The sequence below is a fragment of the Colossoma macropomum genome, unplaced genomic scaffold (assembly GCF_904425465.1).
Source record: "Colossoma macropomum unplaced genomic scaffold, Colossoma_macropomum, whole genome shotgun sequence".
Classification (NCBI taxonomy): Eukaryota; Metazoa; Chordata; class Actinopteri; order Characiformes; family Serrasalmidae; genus Colossoma; species Colossoma macropomum.
This window is the reverse complement of record NW_023494810.1, coordinates 15,971,350-15,983,706: the sequence shown is the minus strand read 5'-3', so window position 1 is coordinate 15,983,706 and position 12,357 is coordinate 15,971,350. Positions and strand designations below refer to the sequence as shown.

Here is a 12,357-nt window from a genome sequence, read left to right as displayed (position 1 = left end):
CTTTTTTATTAATACCACTCACAGTTGATTGTGGAATATCTAGGAGGAAGAAATGTCTTGAAATCAGTGAGCTCTTTAGAATGAAGGTTTATGTTCCTCTTTTTTTCTAAGTAGAACAGTATTCCACTCATACCGCTGTAGTGCTGCAGTGATTACAGTAATCTGGGACTGAAGCAGTGTTTGGAATTTGCACAGACTTTAGTGATGATGTTGTTCCATCCCTGAAAACTTTGAACTGTCACCAAATGCTTTTAAAATTAAAGATACATTATTTTTAATTTGACTCAAGCTGCTCAGAGGATATAAAAAGTTTGCATGGAATACATGTTTGAGGGAGGTGGTTCATCCTTCAGTCTGTACTGATATACAGTCAATCATATTTTCCAGGTATATTATCATTCTCTTTTTTATTACTGATTTAGAATTATTGTAGTATATGCTTGTACATTGTTTTGCTATTGTTTATGTTTAGCCAGACAATAAATTTGATTGATTAATCGTTTGTAAGTTACTTTTGTAACAACAGATTATTACTATTGCGCAACAGATATACTTCTGATATTGTGGTCAGTTCTCTGGTGCTTTCACTGTTTTCCCTGTTTTAAAGGCCAAACTCTGCATTAAATTCAGATTCTGTAATGATCACAAAGCCATGCTGGTGGAACTTTTTCAGTTTTCAGTAATTTTTAGTAAAGCGCTTATCCAGTACAATTCCAGCACAAAACATCATTACTGAAAACATTGAAATATAATGCAATACAGATATACAATATAAAACAAAGCAGAAATTTTATAAAACATTTAGACTTGCTTTCCACATTTCTTCATCACGAGCCTGCACTTTAAATTTTTCAGTTTAGTCTCATCACAGACAAACAGACTGAAGACGCTCTTCATTTATTTCCTGCTAACACTTTTGTTAAAAGCTGTTACAAGTCTGATCTATTTAATGTTAACTGCTGATGTCTTCTTGTGTTAACTGCATCTATAGTGATGATTCAGAAACTCCAGTACAGAGTCAGATACTCACTGTGTTTCCTCTGAATTAGATTTATTCTTCTCTCTCCATAAAATGATGACCTGCTCAGAGTCTCTCTCACTCTGTTCTAAACCAGTTTGTCCTGTTTAGTTTATCTCATGACTCTACTGGAGGTGGAGACTCTACAGTCCGGTTCAGCCGGTTTTACTCACAGCAGTAGTGAACTCTTCCAGCTGACCCTAATACAGGTCTGAGCCTGTTGGAGTGAATGAAGCACAGATATACTTACTGTACTCTATCCTACTGCCTCTCTCCCACTCCTGGATAAGACTGTGTTAATGAATGCAGCCAGACTGATACAAGTACACTAACAATATTCACAACTGGTGGAAATAACCTACAACTACTGACCTGAGAACAGCGCAGCTTTTCCTCTTAAACCAGCATCTACTCCTAGATCAGAGATAGGTCCTTACTCAGGTAGGAGACTAGCCCCGCCCACAGTAGGTCACAGGTAAGAGTGTTTTATAGCCTGTTCACTGATCACTTTATCAGTGTGCTTTTACAGAGTCTACTCCAAACTAGAGATCAACACCAGTGAAGGACTGAATTCTGTTATATAAACACCTTTCACACTAATACTACTCCAGATTTAGACATTGATTTTATACTGCTTTTAATGAAAAGAAGAAGAAAAATTCAATACATTTATCACCTGATTCTCTGTATTGCTGTTGAATCCATGGTTTTGTGCTGCCTTTAATAGAAGAAAATCCCAATAGAATACTCATCTTATTTTGTCACTGCATTTAAAACAACCCCAATTCCAAAAATGTTGGGATGCTGTGCAGAATGTAAATAAAAATAGGATGCAATGATATGCAAATCATGTAAACCATATTTTTGAAGGAAAATACTACAAATGCAACAAATCAAATGTTGAAACTGAGAAATGTTATTGTTTATTGAAAAATGTATGCCTATTTTGAATTTGATGCCAATAACACGTTCCAAAAAAGTTATGAGCAAATACTGGTTTTCAGCCTTGTCCCTTGCATACAGAGATTTCTCCTGATTCTCTGAATCATTTAATGATATTATAGATGATATAGATGATGAAAAGCAAAAGTTCTTTTCTATTTTATGTTGAGAAACATTATTCTTGATTTGTTGTACTATTTGATTGTGCCGTCTTTCACAGAGTTGTGAACCCCTCTTCATCCTTACTTCTGAAAGACTCCGCCTCTCTGAGATACTCTTTTATACCCAATCATGTTACTGACCTGTTGTCAATGAACCACCAGGTATTTTTTTTAACAGTACACAACTTCACCACTGTTTTGTTGCTTTTTTGGAACTTCTTGTTGGCATCAAACTTAAAATGGGCAAATATTAAAAAAAAATTCTCAGTTTCAACATTTGATGTGGTGTCTTTATACTATTTTCAATGTAAAAATATAGGATTAAAATGATTTGCACATCATTGCATTTTGTTTTTATTTACATTTTGCACAGCATTCCAACTTTTTTGAAAATGGGATTGTGTATACTCAGGCAGCGTCACTTGGCTAACTTTTCTATCACCATGACGTGGTATAGACATGGGCAAACAAGTGAGAAAATCACAGTTACTCGCTTACTTCTTCAAACAAAAGTCTTGAATGACTTTTAAATGTGATTACCATAAACATTTTTCAATCTGATGACTAGTACATCTCACTCTGATTGGATCACTGTTGTCACGGTGTGCAGAGCAGCTGCTGGCTACTGGTGAATGGTCAGCTTTTTAAATGTTGGCTATTGTTCATTATGAATCAGCCGCTGAAACATTTCTGAGCAACTGACTGGTAGATTTTTATGTGAGAGTAAGTGACCATAAAAAGACTGAAAATGCCCAGCCAACATGTCCAAGAGGGCCCCACATGGGATTTACCTGGGTTTACTGGGCCTAAGATGGGCTTGGGCTCAAAGTGGGCAAATATATGGGCTCTGCCTGGGCACCACTTGGGCTTCCCATTAAAACTGTAGGATTTCAATTGGGCAAGCCCGGTTGGGTCTCTAATGGGCTATTGCATGGGCACCGTTTGGGCACTGCTTGGGCTACTCATGAAATTAGCTGGGTTTTACATGAGCCTGCCTACGTGGGTTCATTGTGAGCTATATCATGGGTTTTCATTCGGCTCCCCATGAGAAAACATTAGCTTTACATGTGCAAGTCCAGATGGGTTACCTGTGTACTTTCCCATGGGTTGCTGTTGGGGCCTGTATGGGCTATCCATGAATCTAGTTGGGTTTTAAACGGACCTGCCCAACTTACATTAAAGCAGTGATATTTGATCAGCAAACTAAATATTTGGGTGTAAATTTTGTATGAGCTTTATAAATATCATTAAATATATTAAAAGAACATTTTTAGCATTTGTACATGACTAAAGTTTTCAACAAATCTGGACGAGACCCAGGGGGACTGTTTATGGGAAGAGAGAGAGGGAAAAAAAACCCTCACTGCTGATGAACCATCGCCTTAAGATCTAACAGTTTACAAGTATGTTTTCTGTGTTACTTACTGTTTCTAAAAATAAAAGAATATTATTTGGAATATTACATGAAACCTAACAGTATAAGATTATTCTGTAAACAATTTTGCATAATGCATTTACTTAGCTAAACATTAGGTTCGCTGAAAGTCCCAACACCACCCACCAAAGGGGTATCTAGATAGCTAGCTAGTTAGCCTTTGAGTGAACTTTCCAAGCTAAGTGGTTCTTGGTGCTTTTTAGCTTGGTAAGTAGCTTCAAAAATAACATTATTCACTTTCAGAATTTCAAAGATATGCACTTAATTGACATGTTGACTCAATTTTGACAGTTTGTTTCTAAGTGTAGGTTAAGATACCTAGTTACCTTTGCCTAGTATCATTAGCGTTAGCTGAAAAACTAGTTTGCTATTTAGCTACTTGCTCTTTCTGGCTATTGGTGGCCATTGCTAACATGCATATAATGAAACATCTGATAAATACAGCAACAGTGAGTTAAGTTTGAAATAAGGTACTTTCAAACAACATTACTTTAAGAATTCATGAGTATAAGACCACATGTATCAGTACTCCCCTTAGAAAATGGCATTTTTGGGATGGCTACAAGCTAACTTGCCATGACCATAACTAACGTTAGCCTAGTCTACATGATACAGCAAGGGCTAAGGCTGCTGCTTGATTTATGTAACTCATATGTTACATATGAGGCGCCCTGTTTGTGTTTTTTTTTTCTCTGGCTATTTGGTTGTCGAAATGCAAATCAAATTTTTGCGTAGAGGTCAGTCAACCTGAGTTAACTAGTGAAAGGTTTGTTTAGTCAGCTTTCTGGAATACATAGGTGGCTGTTGGGCTGGAATACACAGAGACATGACGACATGGGTGTGAGTTAATCTGAAAAATGTTTTATATTTGGTAACTTGCATCATCTAGGCATGTGCATTTAGTTTTGATATTCCAAGAGTTAACAGATTTGGTTAACTGCAGAGAAGGGCAAGAAAATGCACTTTAATGTTAGCTAAATGCATCGTAGTTCCTACAAGTCTGGTGATCTGATTCAAGAGTTTTATTCAAGAGTTTTATTGTCATATGCACAGCAGAAACAGGCAGTTACACTGTACAATGAAATTCTTACTTTGCTGTTCCTCCATTCACCAAATATAATCTTAATATAATCTTAGAATAAAAAATAGAAAAATAGAGAAAAAAAATATAAAATATAAGAATAGCACTAAAAACAAAAGTAAAGTACAGTTATGTGTGCAAAGTTGAAGAAAATTAAAGTTACATGTGCGTAATACAAGTATGTAGAGCAGCGCTTCATAAAGTGCATTAACAGATGTAAACAGTAGTGTTCTGACAGCAGCAGTGTATGTAAGGTGCAGTTATTGAGTGCAAAGTCGGCCAAAAGTTAAACCAGTTCAGAGTGGGAAGGGGGGAAGAGGTAGTGTGTGAGGTGTTCACAAGCCTGATGGCCTGTGAATAGAAACTGTTCGTCAGTCTTGTAGTCCTGGACTTCACACTCCCGTAGCGTCTGCCTGAAGGTAGGAGTGTGAAGAGTCTGTGCTGGGGGTGTGTACTGTCCCTGATTATGTTGTGGGCCCTCCTGATGACCCTGGTGTGATGAGTGTCCTGCAGTGAGGGGAAGGCTGCTCCTGAGATGGACTGTGCAGTTTTGATCACACGCTGGAGAGCCTTTCTGTCCTGAGCAGTGCAGTTTCCATACCAGACCGTGATGGAGCTGGTAAGAACACTCTCGATCGTACTCCTGTAGAAGGTGCTGAGAATTTTGGCTGGCATGCCAAATTTCCTCAGCCTTCTCAGAAAGTACAGTCGCTGCTGGGACTTCCTGATGATGAGGTGTGTGTTGTAAGACCAGGTGAGATCCTCACTGATGTGGATGCCAAGGAATTTGAAGGTTTTCACCCTCCCCACCTCTGTCTCACCTATGTACAGGGGTGTGTGCAGCTCCCGCTTCCTCCTTGGATCAACAGTCATTTCCTTGGTCTTGTCTGCATTCAAGGAAAGATTGTTGTCATGACACCAGGCCACCAGCTCAGCTACCTCCTTCCTGTACGCTGCCTCATCCCCACCAGTGATCAGTCCAATGACTGTGGTATCATCAGCAAACTTGATGATGCTGGTGTTGTTCTGGGAGGCCACGCAGTCATACGTGAAGAGTGTGTACAGAAGGGGGCTCAGCACACAGCCCTGGGGGACGCCTGTGGTCACTGTTCTTGTGCTGGATGTGCAGCTGCCAACTCTGACTGACTGGGGTCTGTCTGTTAGAAAGTTCAGCACCCAGTTGCAGAGGGTGGGTGTCAGTCCGAGGGTGAGGAGCTTTTCTGAGAGTTTGTGTGGGATGACTGTGTTGAATACTGAGTTGTAGTCAATAAATAGCATTCTGACATACGTGTCCTTGCCCTCCAGGTGTGTGAGGGCTGTGTGAAGGGCAGTGTTGACTGCGTTGACTGCGGACCGGTTCCGACGGTATGCAAACTGGAGAGGATCTATAGTGTTCGGAATGGTCTTCTGGATATGAGTCATGACTATTCTCTCAAAGCACTTCATCACGATTGGAGTGAGTGCAACAGGGCGATAGTCATTTAGGCAGGTCACAACACTTTTCTTTGGGAGGGGCACGATGGTGGTGGTCTTGAAGCAGGATAGCACAGAACCTTGCGCGAGGGACAGATTGAATATGTCCACAAACACGTCAGCCAGTTCTGATGAGCAAACCTTGAGTGCACGCCCGGGGAAGTTGTCTGGGCTGGCTGCTCTCTGTGGGTTTATTCTCTTTAAGGACCTGCACACATCCACTGATGTCACAGTGAGCGATGTGTTCTGTGAGTTCTCCTTAGCCATAGCGTCTCTCAGTCGGCCAGGGGTGAGGGCCTCAAAGCGAGCATAGAACTCATTCAGCTCATCAGGTAGTGTAGTGTGGCTGGTTGTGACCACCCTGCTCATCTGTTAGTAGTTGGTGATGTGTTGCGGTCCTTGCCACATGCGCCAGGAGTCCGCGGTGGTGTAGTAGCCCTCCAGCTTCAGCCTGTACTGTCTCTTAGCCTCTCTGATAGATCTACGCAGATCATATCTGGACCTTTTGTAGTCTTCAGTGTTGCCTGAAAGAAATGTAGCATGGTGAGCACGTAGCGTGGACCGAACTTCACTGTTTATCCAAGGTTTCTGGTTGAGGTATTTTTTGCAGCACTTTGTAGGAACAATGCTTTCAATGCAGCTGCTGATGTAGCCTGTTACTCCAGAAGCATAGTCCTCTAGATCAACAGTACAGTCCTTTCTCACAGCAGCAGTTCTGAACACATCCCAGTTTGTACTGCCAAAGCAGTCCTGAAGCACTAGATCAGTTTCTTCATTCAACACTTTGATAGTTTTACTCGCTGGAAGTACTTGCTTGAGGAATTGTCTGTATGCTGGGTAGAGGGACACGGAGATGTGGTCAGACTGTCCGAAGTGCGGCCGAGGCACAGCCCTGTAGGCCCCCCTCACGTTGCTGTAGACTTGGTCGAGTATGTTGCTCTCCCTCGTTGGAAAGCTCACGTGCTGATGATACTTGGGGAGCACAGTCCTCAGGTTGCAGTGGTTGAAGTCGCCGGCAACAATGAACACGGCGTCCGGGTGTGTGGTCTCTTGTTTACTAATGGCATCATGCAGCAGCCCTAGCGCCATGGCCAAGTTTGCGCGTGGCGGGATGTAAACAGTCAGCCTCTCTACTGTAAATAACTGTTACAGTCTGCTGTTAGCAGTCTAATTAATCAGTAGAATGAAGGAAGCTGCAAGCTGCAAACAGGGGTGTACAAAAATGTCTGATTATTCAAAATGCCCATGGGAAATGATGTGGTTACTGTGTGTAGGTTTCCATGTCTGGTAAAGCTAGAGTTATAGAAGCTGCACTGATGAACTAATGCTACTATTAGAGCATGCCAATGTTATTTTATTGAGGTAATATTAAGATAAGACATCTTCTCATTGTTTTTAGTAATAGCTAACAGTCTCCAAGATAGATCAGTCTAGGCTAGTTAACCAAATGATATAGCCCACTGCCCCTGCTTTCTGAATTATGTCCTTAACAACATGTCCTGGGCAAACACGCTCATTCCACATCCACAAAAATTAAGATCTATTCCTTCCCTAAATGCAACTATAAATTATAAATAAAAGCAATGCATTTTAATAGTCATTTCTGATGTCCACTCCCAATATTAACATATAATGGCTTTCAGTCATTCCAACCCTTAATCCAATTAGAATGTACAGTGGTGTTTGCATTCAAGGAATTAAATTAAGCAGTCAATGGTGCTGTGTAACACTGCATATTTAGTTGCAGAACTTCACTCAAATTCACATACCAGTGAATGTGTTGTTTATTAAATAGCGATGATGTGAAGATGATGAAGAAGTCTCCGTGGACACCGTCTTGCTTGTATAAGATGTTAATTACAAAATAAAACAGTATCATGTCAAGCACTATAAAGTACCTGAGAGGGGATCTGTGCCAATTCTGAAGTGTCCCCTCCCAAGCAGTATGACCTACTGCTTATATAGGGTGGCTGTTGTGGAAAAAGGAGACAAAACATATAGTCATTCTTAGAATGGTCTCATTCATCTGGAACTAAAGTGGAAAGGAGACCTTAACCCTTGGACCTTTGGACCAGGGGCCCCCTCTCTTAAACATTCCAAACCTTCAACGTCAGATAATGCCTGGAGCTTAGATACTACATATTTCCCCCCTTCGAGACTACGCAGAGTCTTGAAAAACAAAAAAGTAACACATACATGTTTGCAGTTGTAACAAAATAACAGTTCCTCCTACACATGCTTCCTACAGCATAACCTTAGCAATACAACAACTTTCTGGAGTGTGAGAGCGAAAAACCTGTCAGGCAGCTATTTTTCCTAAAATGTCCATCAAACAATCCAGACAGGAAAAATCCTCTCACGGTCCTTCTGCCTTAGGCAACCACATAGAGTACTCCAGCCCAATTTAAAAAGGAGGAATTTTGACAAGTCGTGTAAAGATATGACTTAAGCAAATACATATGGAAACCTCAGAAAATAAAATCAAAATAATGTCCACCTTCAGGCTGGTCGACCCATCGGACCTTCCAATGGACCTTTCCCTGCCTAACACCAATATCCGTAAGCACCAAAAAAAGAAAAAAAAAAAACATCTGAGGTTCCAATGTACTTGCCCCATAACAGAAAACATCAGTCTTCAAGCGATTAAAACAAAGAAAGTGTTATAAATTTAAGGGCTACTCATGCAATAAACAACTCACACTAAGACACTAAGATTATTACTACCTTATAAATGTTCTCTAACTATATCACACATTACAATATAATAGAACAAAATCCAATAGGAAGACATAAAAATGTATCACACTGCAGTTCCTCAGCAGCATCGACTCTCAGTGTAGTGTCGATGATGTGTTGACTCTGGGCATTGTATCACAGTGTCCTTATTCAAAGTCCTCCAGTCCATTCTTATTGTCCATGCACATCGGGGTCCCTGAAGATCCAACCACCCTTACAGTGATCTTCCCTCAACATCGTTCTTGAAGGAAAGAAAAGAAAACCACCAACCAGTATATTTTGCAAAAACAACAGATGCAAATTCAAACATCAAATACAGATTAACACCTTATAAGCAAATGTGAAATTCACAGTATCATACTTTCACGTTATTCCAAGTTATAAGTTCCATTTTTCCAGGGATCGCTGTTATCATATTTTCATGTTGATCAAGTAAATTCACATATGATAACTCCCTTAACCAAGAACAATTATGTTTAGGTCTAAATAGATGCACTGACAGAGCCATTACCTTATCTTCTGCTGATTGCTGCTGATATAACAGCCATGATAATGCATAAGATTGACATTTAGCACTTAATGGTTCTGGTACCTCTCTAAAATTCAAGGTCATGTGCCTGGTGTTGGAACTTTCACCACACATGGACAATTCAGCTTCCTAACCGATCTTACAGAATGAGTTAACTGCTGGAACCATAAGTTCCTACCTGCCCATGGGTCTGCGATTTGTAACACTGAGGAATCAAATCTATATGCCTTCCACTAAGTTTCTCTCTTCTGTAATACATGATAATGGTCAGTCATGTCTTCTGGTGACCAGTCAAAGTCAAAAAACTCATGTTCCATGTCTAAAATAGTCCTCTGAGCTGTAGTTGTTTCTAGAGCTAAAGTGGTAAGCTTCATCAATGCAATATTCACCCTTGGAGTGGTTGCTGTGGTGAATCGTTCCTGAACTCTTTTAGTAACCATGAAAACTCCAGTAAAACTCAAATCTTCTATCATAACTACTACCTTACAAGTTATATAACCCTCTCTCCACACATTTTGAAATGGAACAAATTTAAACTCTGGCTCAAAATAAGTACATGTGTATTCCCCTTGGTCTTCCCATGTAACATTACGCACAATGAGTGAACAACCATCCCTAACTTTCAACCACCTCTTGTCATTATATAAAAGCTACTTCTTCTGATCATGAGGCACAGTATCAACTTCAGGTCCTGTTAACAACACATTTTCACCATGACTATTTTTCCACTTAGGAGGATTATTACCACCAACATTAAATCTTCCACATCGACAGGGGAGATAAACCGCTCTTCCTAACTTAGCTCTGATAACCTTCTTCAAAGGAGTTGACGTCGTTAAAATCATCCGAGGCACCAACGTAGTTAAATGTGACACATTTATACCTCCAGTAACCTTCAATGCTAAAAGAGTAGAATTCCCTAAGGTCACTTCAACCCTAGTCCTCGTAACCTTTTGGTCTGACTCTTTTCCAAACTGGTCTTGGACTCCTTCGTCTAACTGAATCTCTGAATTCTCCTGCAGTGGAATCACTTTAACCTGGACCGCAGTTCCAGTACTGCGAACAACTTCAAATGGTCCTTCACGGCGTTCGTTATAACACTTCCTTCTAAACACCTTCACGAACACCTTGTCTCCAGGTTGCACTGTGCTCCTCTTTTGCTCATCGAGCCTCGCCTGCAGTTCCTCTTTTCTTTGCCTATCAGAAATGTACGTAAATATTCTTTTATGCACATTAGCCATGTATGTAATGTATGCTCGCATTTCATCTTCCAAAAGGGCTAAGCTTGGACTCTTTCCACTTGTACACAGACAAGGCATTGGCATTCGTCTTCCCGTAACCAACTCATGAGGTGTCATATGCAAATCACGCAGCTCACTTGAGCGACACACCATTAGCACCAGCGGAAGTGCTGCTATCCAATTTAAGCCTGTGTGCTGGCAGATTTTAACAATGCGATTTTTCAAAACACCATTAATTTTTTCACAAATCCCTTGGCTTTGCTGATGATAAACTGCACCAAGACACTGTTCAAATCCCAATTTTTGCAAAATCAATTTCATCGTCTTATCCATAAACTCTTTGCCATTATCTGAGGATATCCGATCTGGAAGTCCCCACCTGCTTATGACCTCTCTACACAGAAACTTGGCAACCGACTGAGCATCCTTCTGCTTGGTCAGACAAGCCTCAGGCCATCGTGACAATCTATCCACAACAACTAGTATATATCTCTTATCTTCAACTGGTTTTATCATGTCAACAAAGTCCACAACTAACTCACGCATAGGACCCCTCAGAGTTGGAATGTGACCAGGAGGAACAATCACACCCCTTCGAAAATTATTTTTCAAACAGATGGTGCACCTGCCTATAACATAATCAATCTGTTCAAGCAAGCATGGTGCCCAAAAACCATACTCCTTTGTAATCTTTCTCCTAACTTCCCCACCTTGCAACATGAGCTAACGCATGTGCCTCCTGAATCATCAGACCTCACACCATGTCAGCACTGACCTGCCTGCTTATGACTTCTTTCTCCTCTCTCTCTCTCTCTCTCTCTCTAGATACACATTTCTCTTTTTCTCTCTTTTTGTCTTTCTCTGTCTCTTTCTCTGTCTTTCTCTTTTTTTATTTCTCCCTCTCCAATTCTCACACACCATAGGTGGCTAAAGGAAGAAACAGATCAGACTTAAATATCAAATGAACCCACTAGGTATTTTTAACAACATACTAAGCAATTCAATATGATTCACGCATGTTATCCCTTCTTCTATCAAACGTTTGTTCCTTGGAGAATAAACTGGGCTACCTCCGGATTCAGCAGGCTACCCAGCGTGAGTTCAGAGACTGCTGTGTTTTCATTTTTACGGAGACATGGATGATGAGCTCAACTCCGGACTTAGCCGTTCAGCTCGACGGCCTGTTGTGCTTTCGTGTGGACAGAGACGCTGAGCTGTGCGGTAAGACTCGAGATGGGGGACTGTGTGTTTACATCAACTCTGAATGGTGTAGAAATGTGGCGCTAGTCTCTAGTCACTGCTCACCGCTGGTGGAGTTTGCGATTGTCAGAGCCAGGCCATTTTATTTGCCAAGAGAGCTAAATATGCTGTTCATAGTAGCAGTGTACATAGCTCCCAGTGCTAATGCTAACACCGCACTGAATGAACTGTACAGCATTATCAGGGATCTGCAAAACACACACCCAGACGGACTGTTTATTGTTGCTGGAGATTTCAACCATGCTAATCTGAAGTCAGTGCTCCCCAAATTTCACCAGTATGTGGACTTTGCAACCCAGTGGGCTTGTTTACACAAACATCCCCGGCGCGTACAGGGCTGAGCCCCGCCCCCATTAAGGCTACTCAGACCACATCTCTGTGATGCTCATTCCAACATACAGACCGCTTATCAGATGTGCCAAACCAGACCAGAAGTGAGTGAGAACCTGGCCACCAGGAGCTATCTCTGCTCTTCAGGACT

The 12,357-nt window shown here is 41.0% G+C and overlaps 2 protein-coding genes across 6 annotated transcripts in view; one reads left to right on the top strand and one right to left on the bottom strand.

Moving 5' to 3' along the window:
- Positions 1 to 1,115, bottom strand: part of LOC118799348 (NACHT, LRR and PYD domains-containing protein 12-like) — a 51,758-nt gene extending 50,643 nt beyond the window's left edge. Inside the window, exon 1 of the mRNA XM_036559133.1 lies at positions 1,031 to 1,115. The gene's annotated coding sequence lies outside the window, so the exon portion shown is untranslated. The remainder of the gene's footprint in view (positions 1 to 1,030) is intronic.
- fbln2 (fibulin 2) overlaps positions 1 to 12,357 on the top strand; it is a 390,205-nt gene that overhangs the window by 245,963 nt on the left and 131,885 nt on the right. The window lies entirely within an intron of this gene.